Raw genomic sequence first — 16,350 nt, 5'->3', positions numbered from 1 at the left:
CTCCCAGTTGGAGAGCACTTCAGCAGTTCAGGACATTCGGCCTCGGACCTTCAGGTGATCATCCTCCAAGGCGAACTTTGGCACAGGCAGCAGCAAAAAGTGGCCGAGCTGAGGCTGATAGCTAAGTCTGGTCCCTGTATGAACGACCTCAACTGGGATCTTAGGTTCATGTCACATTACAGGTGACCACCATTGCACTGTACACACAGATATTCTTACATATACATACATACACACACACACTTGTGGGGTGAATTTGTACGTGCAGAGTTACATTGTACTTTGCCCAAAAACTGCATGAATCCATGTAAGATTCTGTTAATTCATTTTTAACTTCGCATCAGTCTAAATATTATGGCACAGACAGCAGCACATAGGGGGCTAACACCTTCAACACATTATCTGGGCTGACACCAATTGTTAAAGTTAACCTGAGAATGTAACTTTTAAAAAAGGTTTTGTGACTTACATATGAAACAAGTGAAACTAACAATCATTCTTTAGGATGAGAGACTTAAACAAACAAATAAGATATTTTTCAATGTATAATTTCAGTTACATCACACTGTAAATTCCTGCTAAAAATTCTGTGTTTTACAACCGTGGACTTCACAACCACCTGATGAAGGAGCAGCGCTCCGAAAGGTAGTGCTTCCAATTAAACCTATTGGACTATAACTTTGTATACCCCAGTCCAACATTGGCATCTCCAAATCATCACTAGATTTCATGGATTTATATTTCCAAAAGGTATTTAATAAGGTGTCACATCAAGCAAAGCAGAAGAACTTGAGCTTCTTGTGCAGGGGGAGGGATATATTAGTATAGATGAAGGGGTCAGTTGGCTGGTTTGTGATATAGTGTGACACCAACTGCATGGGTTCAATTCCTGCACCAGTTACAGTGACCATGAAGGACACTCCTTCTCAACCTCTCCCATTACCCAAGACATGGTGACCCTCGGGTTAAACCACCACTAGTCATGTCTCCAAGGAAAGAGCAACCTTCAGTCTGATAAGGTTATGGTGACTTTTTATTTAGTAGCACAAATAGAGGATTGGATAAGCAACAGGAAACAGAGTTGACTGTTTTGAAGGACAGGAAGACCAGAAAAGGTGGTGTATTAAAAATATTTTTTGCAGCTAACCGAAGAGGTTGGAAAGAGAGGAAGCAATTTATCCTTCCTTGCCTGTTTATAGTAGATGGCACTGTGCACACCTGGAGTACTCAGAGTCGTGTTGGTCACCATTCTTAAAAAGGAAAGACATTTCATTGAGCGCAGCTCAGCAAAGGTTCACTCAGCTGATTCATGGAAAGAAGGTTTTGTTTCGGAGGGAAAAATGAGTGAGTTGGGTATTATACTCATTTCAGCTTTTAGAAAAAAATGACAGGACACCGTACTGAAACATGGGAGATTTAAAGCAGCTCAGGAAGGTAGATGCAAATAGCCTGTTCCTCTGCATGGAGGAGTTTAGAACTAGGTTACACAGTTAATACATAAGAATGGGGAAGAGAAGGAATTTCTCCTCTCACTGAATCATGGAGATGTACAGAACAGAAACAGACCCTTCAGTCCAACTTGTCCATGCCAAATCAGATATCTTAAATTAATCTAGTCCCATTTGCCAGCATTTGGTCCATATTCCTCTAAACTCTTACTTTTCATACACACATCCAAATGCCTTTGAATGTTGTAATTGTACCAGCATCCACCACTTTCTCTGGCAGCTCAATCCATCTTGCACCATCCTCTGCATGAAAACGTTACTGCTGAGGTCCCTTTTGAATCTTTCACCTCTCACCTTTAACCTATGGCCTCCAGTATTTGGTCTCCACCACTCTAGGTAAAAAAGACCTTGACTATTTATCCTATCCATGCCCCTCATGATTTTATAAATCTCTACAAGGTCGCCCCTCAGCCTCCAACACTCCAGGAAAAATAGTATTCAGCCTCTCCCTATAGCCCACCAGCTGGCGACATCCTTGGAAATCTTTTCAAGTTTCACAACATCATTCCTATAGCTGGGAGACCAGATTTGAATGCAATATTCCAAAAGTGGCCTAACCAATATTGTGAACAATATGCAACATTACATCCCAAATCCTATACTCAATGCACTGACCAATAAAGGTAAGCATATCAAATGCCTTCTTCACTATCCTATCTACGTTCGAGAAACTGTGAACCTGTAGCTTTTCAGATTTCCTTCCATGAAGAACATTGGAGTTAGATCATTGAACATATTCAAGGCCCGTTCAAATGGATGTTTGGGTCTCAATTTTCATCGATACCCGAATCCAGATGTTGAGGGGGTGGTGTGTGTGCGTGCGCGAGCGGGTGGGAGGTGGCTGCCGGCGTGAGGGAAGGATTATGAGAAATCCCATTCCTTGCACCTAAATTTTAAAAATGGCCTCCCACCATTTGGAATTTTGGTCTCGAGGATGTGGGCTGGATTGGAGTCAGGCTGGCTGACCTGGGATTTGCCTCACAGACTGCCTGGTTCCTGAGCTGGCCTGGGAGGAAAGCTAACCTGGGCTTTCCAGCTCTCTATTTTAAACTTTTGTTTAAAGACGGAGATGGGAGCCATCCCTCCTGCTCAAACCCCACGTGTTCTCTACTACCCATTCATTCTAACTGCATGGTCTCTCACATTTCTTGTGGTACTCTGTGCTTTTGACATGTCCCTCATGGCTTTTGGTAACTCTTCTGCCTAACAGGCCCAGACACCAATGCTGACCTATATCTGCTCATCTTTCCCTAATCATCACTAGGGTCCCTTATAGGCCCTTTGCCAACTCAGTGACTATTCATTCCTCTCCCACCACTCTCTCTCTCTCACTCTCTCTCAATTATCTTTCAGTGTAGGCATTACTTAGGAGTCACCATGACCAACATGAAATTCAGTCTACTGATGTCTCAATCAAAAAAAAATAACATTCATTGACAGAAACACTTTGAAACTGCAAAAATATAAATTCCTCATGAAAGGAAACGTTTTGCTGAAGTGCTCAATTATTTATCTGAAACATTTCACTTGTATTTAATACTTTACGTCAATAAATATCTCCAACAAGAATTTTAAAACTTCTCATCAATAAACACTTCTATTCAATAGGCAAGTGGAGGAACCCATGAAAAGGCCCCCCCCTCTAATGCCCCCACCATGACGGAAATGATAATTTGGGAAGTCAGTCATGCGACACAAATCCTATAATGGTTTTATATAACTAGGTACTTTCAAATGTGCAAATATTGTCATTACTGCAAGTCCCAATGAATTTATACAGTCTTGTTATTTATTCTAAAGCATACCCTTGCACAATTGTAAAACACTTTTTTTATGTCCATCAAAAAAATATCATGGACCAAATGCAAAGGCATACTTTACCTCAGCAGGAGGTAAGAAATAACATTTCTCCAATATTCACCTCTCGCATACTGTATCTCCCCTCCACAAACTCCCCATGCTCCATCCATACCAATTCATGCAACCTAATTCTGTTTGCTTATTCCCCAAGACCCCTTCACACACCGATGCCAACTTGGTGCCTATTGTTACCCACTACCTGTTCCCCCTTCACCTACCAGGCCAGCCCATTGAGTTTCCTGAATGAATACAGCTCTAACAGCCCTCTACAGCATTCAGGACAAGTTGAAGGTGTTGGATGTGGTGCCCATCAGGTGACAGTGGTGAAAGAATCAATGGGAAGGGGGGGTGGGGGGAAAGAAATCTACTTGGCCTCATCCTCTCTAATCTACTGGTCATGGACATATCTATGTCAATACCTGTAGGAGTGGCATTTGCACATTCACTGTGGAGACCAAGTCCTGCTTTTGCACTAAGGATCGCCATCATGTGGTACGGCACAACAAATGTGCTAAACATGATAGATTTCAAATCTCACGACTCAAACCTACAAATCCAGGAGGTGCTGTGAGCTAATCAGCAGAATGGCATTTGAGTATAATCTGTAACCTCATGACCCAACACGTTCCACACTCCACCATTACCATTAAGCCTGGGGAGCAACCATGGTTCAATGAAGAGCGCAAGAAAGCATTTAAAATCAGCACCTGCTATACTCAAAAATGGCACGGCAACTCAGTGGAGCTAAACCACAGTTCTGCTTTCATGCCAAACAGTGGAAGCTACATGAAATAAGATTGGACTAATTGATTCAAAAACAAACCGATCTAAAGTCTGAAATCTAGCCACTTTCAACCATAAATGTTGGTGGACATTGAGTAATTTGCTTTACTCCACATGATACCCACAAAGTAGAAGGCAGAGGGAAATGCAAAGGCTCTGGGCCTTGACAATAACCTGATAACGGAGACCCATGTTCCAGAAATAGTTGCACTCCTAACCAAGCTATTCCAATGCAGAGGTAAAAACAATGACTGCAGATGCTGGAAACCAGATTCTGGATTAGTGGTGCTGGAAAAGCACAGCAGTTCAGTCAGCACCCGAGGAGCAGTAAAATCGACATTTCGGGCAAAAGCCCTTCATCAGGAATACAGGCAGAGAGCCTGAAGGGTAGAGAGGTAAATGAGAGGAGGGTGGGAGTGGGGAGAAAGTAGCATAGAGTACAATAGGTGAGTGGGGGAGGGGATGAAGGTGATAGGTCAGGGAGGAGGGAAAAGAAGATAGACAGGTAGGACAAGTCATGGGGACAGTGCTCAGCTGGAAGTTTGGAACTGGGGTGAGGTGGGGGAAAAGGGAAATTATGAAACAGTTGAAGTCCACATTGATGCCCTGGGGTTGAAGTATTCCGAGGCGGAAGATGAGGCGTTCTTCTTCCAGGAGCCGGGTGGTGAGGAAGCAGCAGTGAAGGAGGCCCAAGACTTCCATGGCCTCGGCAGTGTGGGAGGGGGAGTTGAAATGTTAGGCCACAGGGCAGTGTGGTTGATTGGTGCGGATATCCCAGAGATATTCCCTAAAGTGCTCTGCTAGGAGGCATCCAGTCTCCCCAATGAAGAGGAGTCTGCATCGGGAGCAACGGATACAATGAATGATATTGGTGGATGTGCAGGTGAAACTTTGATGGATGTGGAAGGCTCCTTTGGGGCCTTGAATGGAGGTGAGGGAGGAGGTGTGGGTGCAGGTTTTGCAATTCCTGCGGTGGCAGGGGAAGGTGCCAGGATGGGAGGGTGGGTTGTTGAGGAGGGATGGGGGGGATGGCGTGGACCTGACCAGGTAGTCATGGAGGGAACGGTCTTTGTGGAAGGCGGAAAGGGGTGGGGAGGGAAATATATCCCTGGAGGTGGGGTCCATTTGGAGGTGGCGGAAATGTCGGCGGATGATTTGGTTCATGTGAAGGTTGGTAGGGTAGAAGGTGAGCACCAGGGGCATTCCGTCCTTGTTACGGTTGGAGGGGTGGGGTCTGAGGGCGGAGGTACGGGACGTGGGCAAGATGCATTGGAGGACATCTTTAACCACGTGGGAAGGGAAATTGTGGTCTGTAAAGGAGGGCATCTGGTGTGTTCTGTGGTGGAACTGGTCCTTTTGGGAGCAGATGAGGCGGAGGAATTGGGAATATGGGATGGCACTTTTGCAGGAGGTAGGGTGGGAAGAGGTGTAATCCAGGTAGCTGTGGGAGCCGGTGGGCTTGTAAAAAATGTCGGTGTCAAGTCAGTTGTTATTAATGGAGATGGAGAGGTCCAGGAAAGGGAGGGAGGTATAAGAGATGGTCCAGGTAAATTTAAGATCAAGGTGGAATGTGTTGGTGAAGTTGATGAATTGCTCAACTTCCTCACGGGAGCATGAGGTGGCGCCAATGCAGTCATCAGTGTAGCAGAGGAAGGGGTGGGGAGTGGTGCTGGTGTATTTATGGAAGATAGACTGTTCTACGTAGCCAAGAAAGATACAGACATAGCTGGGTCCCATACGGGTGCCCATGGCTATCCCTTTGGTCTGGAGGAAGTGGGAGGATTCAAAGGAGAAATTGTTAAGGGTGAGGACCAGTTGAGCCAAACAAATGAGTGTGTGTCAGTGGAAGGGTACTGTTGGGGACGTCGGGAAAGGAAGAAACTGAGGGCTTGGAGGCCCTGGTCATGGCAGATGGAGGTGTCGAGGGATTGGATATCCATGGTGAAGATGAGGCGTTGGGGGCCAGGGAAACAGAAATCTTGGAGGAGTTGGAGGGCGTGGGTGGTGTCTCGAAAATATGTGGGGAGCTCCTGGACTAGAGGGGATAGGACAATGTCGAGGTAGGTAGAAATGAGTTCAGTGGGGCAGGAGCATGCTGAGACAATGGGTCGGCCAGGGTGGTCAGGCTTGTGGATTTTGGGAAGGATGCAGACTTACTCACCAGTAGCCGCAATATTGATATAGCTGGTTCAGTTCAGTTTCTTGTTAATGGGGAGGTCCAGATTTTGAGACATCTGCACAAAAGCTGAGACACCATTTGGCACTTGTTGACAGGCCTTGACAAGTTGGTCAGTTCTATGGGATCTAAGCATGATTTACCCACACCTTTACTCACAGTTTACATCTCAAAGGGCACCTTGACTTCACCCTCCCACCCACTCCCAAAAAAGGATCACCGTCTCCCCCACCACCAGGGTTTGCTGGGACCATACTCACAAGACTACTCCTGCTCCCCAAAAGGCATTTCCTGGCTATCCAAATAAAATGCAGGGTGTACAGACCTGATTTAAACTCAGATTTCTGTTTTTCCAGACTCCAGGGTCTCCAAATCCTACTCCAGTTAGTCACTTACGTGGCCAGCCAACTCCAAGAACTGCACTTAGGGTCATAGACATAGAGGTCTGTAGAAAAAGGCCCTTCTGCCCATCGAGTCTGCACAGGCACAAACAAGTACCTAAATATGTGAATATGATGAAACAAAGAAATGCAGATGGTGATAATCTGAAACAATGTCAGAAAGTGGTGGAGACACTCAGCTGGTCTGGCAGCATGTATGGAGAGAGAAACCAGAGTTTTGTGCCCAGTGACCCTATGTCAGGACTGGACTTTGTTTTTGTTACCTAACTGTTCTAATCTGATGTTCCTCATGCTTGGCCATTAGCCTCGTGTGCCTTGGCATCCTAAGTGTGAACCATATCCAGCCCTCAGCCCTGCCCCTGTGAAAGTAAGAGAAGCTGGGATTGGGGATGGGACATGGCCAGTTTCAGCTTTTATGCTAAAGCAGAGATGCTTTCCATCCAGACATGCGAAAATCAGGGAGTGAAGGATGATGGGAGACAGGCGTGAACATGGACTTAAGGTCACAGTCAGATCTTACTAAACGACAGAGCAGGTTCTACAGGCTTGATCCTGCTCCTACTTCTTACAATCTTGTCATGAAAATGTGGAAAACATTACCACTTGTACATGTTGAGATGAATAGCAGTGCGATATTGAAGGGGCAGTGAGATAAATACATGGGGGAAAAGGAAAAGACAGATATGCTGACAAGATGAAATGCTGAGATGATGAGAGGTAGGAGGAGTCTCCTTTGGAGCATAAACATTGATATGAACACCATTATGCTGAATAAGCTTGTTACCTGTGTATTAAATACTATGGAATATGATGTAACCTGTTGGAGCAGTCACTTGACAAGCATTTTAATTGAATTAGTAATAGATTATAAATATAGGGAAACAAAATATAATAGTGGAGCAGTTATAATATTCACATTAATCATCTGAACCCCTTGGTTGAACTGATGCCCTGTAAAATGCTTTACATTATTTGTCAAACAATACATGTTTTATTTATAATAACCATTATCATTCCAATAGCTTATCTCTCCAAAAATCTGCCAGTGGAATTCTTCTTTCAACCTTTCAGGACAGGAGTGGTTTAATTTTTTATAGCCCTGCAGCTTCCAGTCTGCATCCAAGCTGTTTTTTTTTTAAATATGCTCATAATACAATCATTTTTAATGGAGGTTTGAAATAGATTCTGAGCTGTCTCTTTCTTCATGTGAAAGGACCTGCATTTATCAGCTTCTCACTTTAAATCCTTTCAATCTGCGCGAGTGGAGAATTGTTCAAAGAGGCCATTCTTTCCAAACCCAAATCCCCCAAGTCCCAAAGGGATAGCCAACCATTGGAACTGAACTCAGATGGCATCTGCACATTCAACCTTCCAACAGGGGAGTCACATCTGAAAGAATGAGCCGTCTGTCAAATGAGTTACGTCATGTCATTTTTTTCATGGCCAACTCTTTCAAATACCAGGGAGAGCACTTAGGAAGAAATAACAAGACAAGGGAGTACTCAATGAATGGCAGCACATTTGAAAGCTCAGAGGAACAGAAGGAACTTTGATGCTTGTTCACAGATATCTAAGTGTGGCAGGGCTAGTTAGTCGCTTAGTAAACACGGCCGACGGAATTCTTGCCTTTATCAGTCGTGGCATAGATTATTAAAGCAGAGAGGTGATGTTGGAACTGTATAGGACTTTGATTGGACCACAGCTGGAGTACTGTGTGCAGTTCTGGTCTCCACACTATAGGAAGGATGTAATTGCATTGGAGGGCGCAGAGAAGATACAGCAGGAGCAGTTCAGCGTTGCAAAGGCTGACTAATTTTGAGTGGTTTTCTTTGGAGCATTGAAGATTGAAGGGGGACGTAATTGAGGCATATAAAATTATGAAGGGCATGGGCAGGGTGAATAGGACCCCCCAGTAGTTGAAGGGTTAATAATGTGGGGGCATAATTTTTAAGGGCAAGTGCAAGAGGTTTAGAAAGGATTCGAGGAAATATCTTTCACTCGGTGGGGGGGGGGGTGTCTGGGATACACAGCTTGGGAGGGAAGTTGAGGTTAGACCTCAGAACTTATTAAAAGTGTATGGATGAACAATTGAAAATGTCATAACATTCAAGATTGAGGGCCATGTGCTGGAAAGTCTTGGGGTTAACATTGATAGATTGGCATAGAGTCAATGGGTCGAAAGGTCGCTTCTGTGCTGTATGATTATGGCTATACAGGTATCAACTTGGTCAATACAAACTGCACCATTTTATAATATCCCCCCAGCTTGTTGTGGGATCTCCAGGGACATAATAACATGGACAGTATTGGAAAGATGCCAGGAGAAAAATCAGGAGTGATTACAAACAATTTTTCTTTCATTTTCTTCAAATGGAGCAATACAGCGGCTCAGTGGTTAGTACTGCTGCCTCCCAGTGCCAGGGACCCCCTCAGGTTTGATTCCTGAGGTTTGATTCCAACCTCAGGCGACTGTGTGTGGAGTTCGCACATTCACCCTGTGTCTGTGTGGGTTTCCTCCGGGTGCTCCGTTTCCTTCCACAGTCCAGGTCGGGTGAATTGGTCATTGTGTCCAGGGATGTATAGGTTAGCTGCATTAGTCAGGGTAAGTATAGGCTAACAGGGGAGGGGAATGGTTCTGTGTGGGTTACTCTTTGGAAGGTTGGTGTGGACTTGTTGGGTCTAATGGCCTGTTTCCACATTGTAGTGATTCTATGAAACCTCCATTTTCTTCCTCAACTGAGGATTCCTTGTTCCCATGTCAACAGGACCCTTAACCATGTTCAACCCATCTCCCAAACTTGCTTTCACCCCTTCTCTTCTTCCCAGGAGAATGATGGACTGGAGTGGACAAGTCCAGAAGTCAGAAGCTTTTGGAGCACTATTCCTTTGTCAGGTGAAGGAGCAGTGCTCCGAAAAGTTGTGATTTCAAATAAACCTGTTTGACTATCATCTGGTATCATGTCCCATAACATGACAGGGTCCTCCAGTCCTCACTTACCATCCCACCAATCTCCACGTCCAAACGTTTGTAAGCCACCATTTCCATTTCCTCCATTGGGATGCCACAACCAGGCATATTACACTCCCTTCTCCTCCCTTGCTAGCGTTTTGCAGGGACTGTTCCCTCAGTGACACTGGTGCACTCCTCCTCCATGCCCAACATCTCTTCGTATTCTCTCAGTGCATTCCCATGCGATCACAGAAGGTGTAATACCTGCACGTTTCTGACCATCCAGGTGAAACAGCACTTTACCTGTTCTTCACTCAATCCAGTCTACTGCATTCATCGTTCACAACATCATCGCCTCTACACTAGGGAGGAAAAGAACAGAGCGGGTGACCACCAGAACACCTATGCTCTGTCCACAAAAGTGAGCCCCAACTTCCTGTTGCTTGACACTTGCACACACCACCATGTTCCCTGGCCAACATTTCTGTCTGAGGCTCACTGCAGTGTTCCAATGAACCTTAGTGCAAGCTCAAAGGACAACATTGCATTTTCCGCTGAGGGAATCCTGGGGCCTCTAGGACTCACCATAGAGTTCAATAACTTTACAGCCTGATTCCATCCTTCCAAGTGCTTTTTTTTTTACCCACCCCACACCCAGTCCTGTTGTGACATGGTTTGCTTTTAGCACGGTCACCCATTCTCAATTACCCTGTAGGCCCATTATCACATTATACAGGTTGCAGTCAGTACTGCTCACCCATTTTCTCCTACTCTCAGCTCTGATTATCACTTATTCAACCTTTCTCTGTGCTAGCCTGCTATCCATAGCCTCCTTGTTTACCTACCCATTTCATATCTTGCTCTCTCTCCCTCTCTCTGAATACCATCTGCACCTACCCACTCACCTCTATCCTTCACCTACCTCATCCATTTCGGCTTCAGCAGAAATATCACTTTTTCTTAGTTGCTAGCAATTCTGATGAAAAGTCACTGGACACTTACCGTTAACTCTGCTTTCTTCCTCCAGTTGCTGCCAGATCTGTTGAGTTTCTTCAATTAGACCATAAGACACAGGACCAGAAAGTAGTCCATTCAGCCCATGTGTCTGCTCTGCCATTCAATCAAGGCTGATAAAGTTTCTCATCCCCATTCTCCCACTTTCTCCCCATAACACTTAATACTCAAGAACCTATCTATCTCAGTCTTAAATACACTTAATGATTGGCCTCCACAGCCTTCTATGATAATGAATTCCACACATTCCCCAATCTCCAGCTGAAGAAGTTTCTCCTTATCTCCGTTCTAAAAGGGTCTTCCCTTTACTCTAAGGCAGTGCCCTCGGGTCCTACTCTCTCCCACCAATGGAAGCATATTCACAACATCCACTCTGTCCAGGCCATTCAATATGTAAACTTAGCCAGGATGCCCTCCGTTCCTTCATCTAGATTGTTAATGTATAAAGTGAAAGGTTGTGGTCCCAACACAGAGCCTTGCAAAACACCATTTGTCACTGGCTACCAATCTGAGAAGGACCCTTTTATCCACACCCCTGCCAGACAGCCAAGCTTTTATCCAGGCCAGCACCTTACCTCTAACACCAAGGGCCCTTACCTTACTCAGTAGCCTCCTACGCAGCACCTTGTCAAAAGCCTTCTTGAAGTCCAAGTAGATAACATCCATTGGCTCTCCTTGGTCTAACCTGCTCATTGCTTCCTCAAAGAATTCCAGCAGATTTGTCAGACATGACCTCCCCTTGATGAAGCCATGCTGACTTTGTTTTATTTTACCATATGCTTCCAAGTATTCAGAAGTCTCATCCTTCACATTGAATTCCAGGATCATAGGCTAATTGGTCTAATTTTCCACCTTTTGCCTTTCCCCCTTTTTAAACAGGGTGTCATGTTAACAATTTTCCAATTGTTTGAGACCCACACTGATTCTAGTGATTTCTGAAAGATCACCACTAATGCCTTCACTACCTCTTCAACTATCTCCCTTAGAATTCTGGAGTGTAGTCCATTTGGTCCAGGTGCTTTATTCAGGTTTTCTAGCACCTTCTCCTTGGTGATGGCCACCATTTTCAGTTCTGCCCCTTCTCTCGAAGCTTTGGGATATTGCTTGTGTCTTCCACCTTGAAGACTGATACAAAGTAATTATTTAGTTCCTCAGCCATTTCCTTGTTCACCACTATTATCTTTCTAGTGTCATTTTCCAGCAACCCAGTGTCCACTTTTGCCTCTGTTTTACCCTTTATATATCAAAAACTCTTACATTCATCCTTTATATTACGGCTCGCTTACCCTCATTTAATCTTCTCCCTTGTTATTTCATTTTATGTCCTTTGTTGGTCTTTGTCAGCTTCCCAATCCTCTGGTTCCCACCCGCTCTTCATCACATATGCTTTCTCTTTTGCTTTTATGCTATCCCGGACTTCCCTCATCAGCCATGGTTGCCTCATCCTCTCTGTACCATGCTTCTGTTTCCTTGGGATGAATCTCTGCTGTGTCTCCTGAATAACTCCCAGAAACCCCTGCCATTGCTGTTCCACTATCTTTCCTGCTAGGCTCGTCTCCCAGTCAATTCTACCCAGCTCCTCCCTCATGCCTCTGTAGTTTCTTTTATTCAGCTGTAATACCATTACTTCTAGTTCTATCTTCTCCCTCTCAAATTGCAGAGTAAGTTCAATTATATTATGATCACTGTCTCCTAAGAGTTCCTTCACCTTAAGCTCCCTATCAAGCTTGCCTCATTGCACAGCACTAAATCTAGTGCTGCCTGTTCTCTGTGGGTTCTAGCACAAGCTGTTCCAAAAAGCCATCTCATTGACATTCCACAAATTCCTTTTCTGGCAATCCGTGACCAACCCGATTTTCCCAGTCCACCTGCACATTGAAATCCCCCATGATCATTGTTACTTTGCCTTTCCTGTCCCCTGGTGTATCTTACGCCCCAGCTCCTGGCTGCTATTGGGAAGCCTATACGTAACTCTGACTATGATTTATTTTTACCTTTGCGGCTCCTCAATTCTACTCACACAAATTCTGTACCATCTGACCCTACTTCATTTCTTACTATTGATTTAATTTCATTTTTTACTAACAAGACAACTCCACTCCCTCTGCCCACCTGCCTATTTTTTCAATAGGATGCATATCCTTGCATATTCAGCTCCCAGTCCTGATGCCCTGGCAGCCACGCCTCCGTGATGCCCACTGCGGTATACCTGCCAATTTCAATCTGCGCCACAAGCTCATTTAACTTATTCCATATATTGTGTGCATTCAGATATAACCTGAGTGTTGCATTAACCGCCCTCTTCTCATTGTCATTTGTTTGTCCAGTGTACTTAAAGTTTCCATGCCCTCTGTGTCTATGCTGGAGATTTTAATAACCTCTGAGTTCTGCACTCTTGCCTTCTTGTTTAATTTGGATTCTCCAATTTTCCCTCTCACTGAGCCCCACTCCTCCATTTAGTTTTGTTAGTGACTATGAACTGTAGAGATATAGCTCTACCCATTAAAACCCTCATACTTGCATGCAGATATAGACAGACAGATATAAAAAACAGTTGTGTGATATACAGAGGAAAAAGCAAACTGGGGAAGAGGCTTAGTGGCCCCAACCCACACATTTCTTGGAGATGATAGAGTCGTACAGAATAAAATCAGACCCTTCACTTCAACTAAGTTTAGATCTCGTGGGATACAGGGAGAAGTAGCCATTTGGATACAGTACTGGATCCAAGATAGGAGACAGAGGGTGGTGGTGAAGGAGTGTTTTTCAGACTGGAGGCCTGTGACCAGTGGAGTGCCACAAGGATCAGTGCTGGGTTCATTACTGTTCATCATTTATATAAATGTTTTGGATGTGAGCATAAGGGGTACAGTTAGTACGGTTGCAGATGACACCAAAATTGGAGGTGTAGTGGATAGTGAAGACTGTTACCTCCGATTACAACGGGATCTGGATCTAAATGGGCCAATGGGCTGAGAAGTGGCAGATGGAGTTTAAATTAGACAAATGCGAATTGCTGCATTTTGGGAAAGCAAATCTTAGCCGGATTTATACACTTAATGGAAAGGCCCTAGGGAGTGTTGAACAAAGAGACCTTGGAGTGCAGGTTCATAGCTCCTTGAAAGTGGAGTTGCAGGTAGATAGGATAGTGAAGGCGGCATTTGGTATGCTTTCCTTTATTGATCAGAGTATTGAGTACAGGAGTTGGGAGGTCATGTTGCGGCTGTACAGGACATTGGTGAGGTCACTGTTGGAATATTGCGTGCAATTCTGGTCTCCTTCCTATCGGAAAGATGTTGTGAAACTTGAAAGGGTTCATGAAAGATTTACAAAAATGTTGCCAGGATTGGAGAATTTGAGCTATAGGGAGAGGTTGAATAGTCTGGTGCAGCTTTCCCTGGAGTGTCGGAAACTGAGGGGTGACGGTATATAGATTTATAAAATCTTGAGGGGCATGGATAGGATAAATAGACAGAAGTCTTTTCCCTGGGGTGGAGGAGTCCAGAACAAGAGGGCATAGGTTTAGGGTGAGAGGGGAAAGATATAAAAGAGACCTCGGGGCAACTTTTTCACGCAGAAAGTGGTACGTGTATGGAATGAGCTGCCAGAGGAAATGGTGGAGGCTGATACGATTGCAACATTTAAAAGGCATCTGGATGGGTATAGGAATAGGAAGAGTTGGGAGAGATATGGGCCGGGTGCTGGCAGGTGGGTCTAGGTGGAGTTGGGATATGTGGTTGACATGGACGGGTTGGACCAAAGCATAGTTTCCGTGCTGTACATTTCTTTGACTCTATGCTAGTCTACATTGACCACGTTCCCAAACTAAACTAGTCCCACCTGCCTGTGCTTGGCCCATATCCCTCCAAACATTTCCTAGACCTGCACTTATCAAAATGTCTTTTAAAAGATTGCAACTGTACCTGTCTCTACCACTTCCTCTGGCTGTTCATTCCACACAAGAACCACACTGTATAAAACACGTACCCCTCACATCCTTTTTAAATCTTTCTCCATTTATTTTAAAAATATGTCTCCTAGTTTTGAGCTCTCTCACCTTCAGGAAAAGACACTTACTATTCACTTTATTTATGCCCCTCATGATTTTATAAACCTCTATTCGGTCACCCCTCAACCTCCTATGTTCCAGTGAAAAGGGTCCCAGACTATCCAGCCTCTCCTTAAACCTTAAACCCTCCATTCTCGGCAAAAACCTAGTAAATGGTTTCTGAACTTTCGCCAGTTTAATAATATCCTTCCTGTAGCAGGGCAACCAGAACTGCACACAGTACTCCAGAAGAGGCCTCACCAATGTCTTGTACAACCTTAACATGACATCCCAACTCCTATACTCAAAGGCCTGAGCAATGAAGGCATATGTGCTAGATGCCTTCTTAACCACCCTATCTACCTGTGACATAAACTTCAAAGAAACATGTCCCTAAACTCTTAAGTTTCTCTGTTCTACAACACTACCCAGGGCCTTAACATTAAAATGTATACATCCTCTCCTGGTATTGAATTTTGATAAAACAAACCTCACATTTATTCAGATTAAATTCCAATTGCTACACTTCAGATAATTGACCCAATCGATTAAGATCTCTTTTAAATCTTAGATAACCTTTTTCACTGTCTACTACACTACCAATCTTGATGTCATCTGCAAACTTCACTAACCATGCGTCCTATATTCTCATCCAAATCATGTTAAATAAATGACAAACAAAAGTGGATGAACTAAACCTTGTGGAACACCGCTGGTCACAGGCCTCCGGATCAAAACCAGCCCTCTGTCTCCTGCTGTCAAGCCAATTTTGTTTCCAACTGGCAAGATCATCCTCAATCCCACGTTAACCTGACTTTACGAATTAGTCTACCATGCTGAACCTTGTCAAAGTCTGTGTAGGTATCGTCTACTGCTTTGCCCTCATCCATTTTCTTGGTTACTTTCTCAAAAAACTCAAAACAAGTTTGAGAGACATTGTTTCTCTCACACAAGGCCATGCTGACTATTCCTAATCAATCCTTGCTTTTCCAAATGCTTTTAAATCCAATTTTTCAGAATTCCCCACCAACAACTTACCCACCATCGATGCCAGACTCACCGGTCTATAGTTCCCAGAATTCTCCTTACAGCCTTTGTGAAATAAAGACACAACATTAGTCACCCTCCGGTCCTCTGGCATGTCACCAGTGATTACACATGATACAAATATTTTTGCTTTCGATCCCACAATTTCCTTCCTAACTTCCCAAAACATCCTGGGACACACTTGACTAGAACCCAGAGATTTATTCACCTTTATGTTTTATAAGACCTCCAGCACTTTCTCTTGTGCAAAGTGAGCAGCTTTCTAAAATCAATATCTATTTCCCTGAGTTGTCGAGCCTGCATTTCTTTCTCCAGGGTAAAAACTGACGTGAAATATTCATTTATTGTCTTTCCCATCTCCTGACGTTCAACACAACGATGACCTTGTTGATCTTTAAGGGGTCTCTACTCTCTTTCTCGTTGCGTTTAATGTAATTGTAGAAGCTCTTTGAATTATCCTTAGCCTTGGCAAATAAGGTTACCTCATATCCCTCTTTGCCATCCTGATGATCCTTTTTTTTGTCTTTTGTAGGTTTTTAACTTTTGAGGGGGGCACGGGTGAT

General features: G+C 44.2%; 1 protein-coding gene across 1 annotated transcript in view; it reads right to left on the bottom strand.

Annotated features, from left to right (window-relative positions):
* The window catches only part of grid2 (glutamate receptor, ionotropic, delta 2), a 982,254-nt gene that overhangs the window by 457,363 nt on the left and 508,541 nt on the right, over nt 1-16,350 (bottom strand). The gene's annotated exons all lie outside the window — the stretch shown is intronic.

Source organism: Hemiscyllium ocellatum, chromosome 36, assembly GCF_020745735.1.
Source record: "Hemiscyllium ocellatum isolate sHemOce1 chromosome 36, sHemOce1.pat.X.cur, whole genome shotgun sequence".
NCBI lineage: Eukaryota > Metazoa > Chordata > Chondrichthyes > Orectolobiformes > Hemiscylliidae > Hemiscyllium > Hemiscyllium ocellatum.
This window is presented reverse-complemented; position numbering and strand designations above follow the sequence as displayed.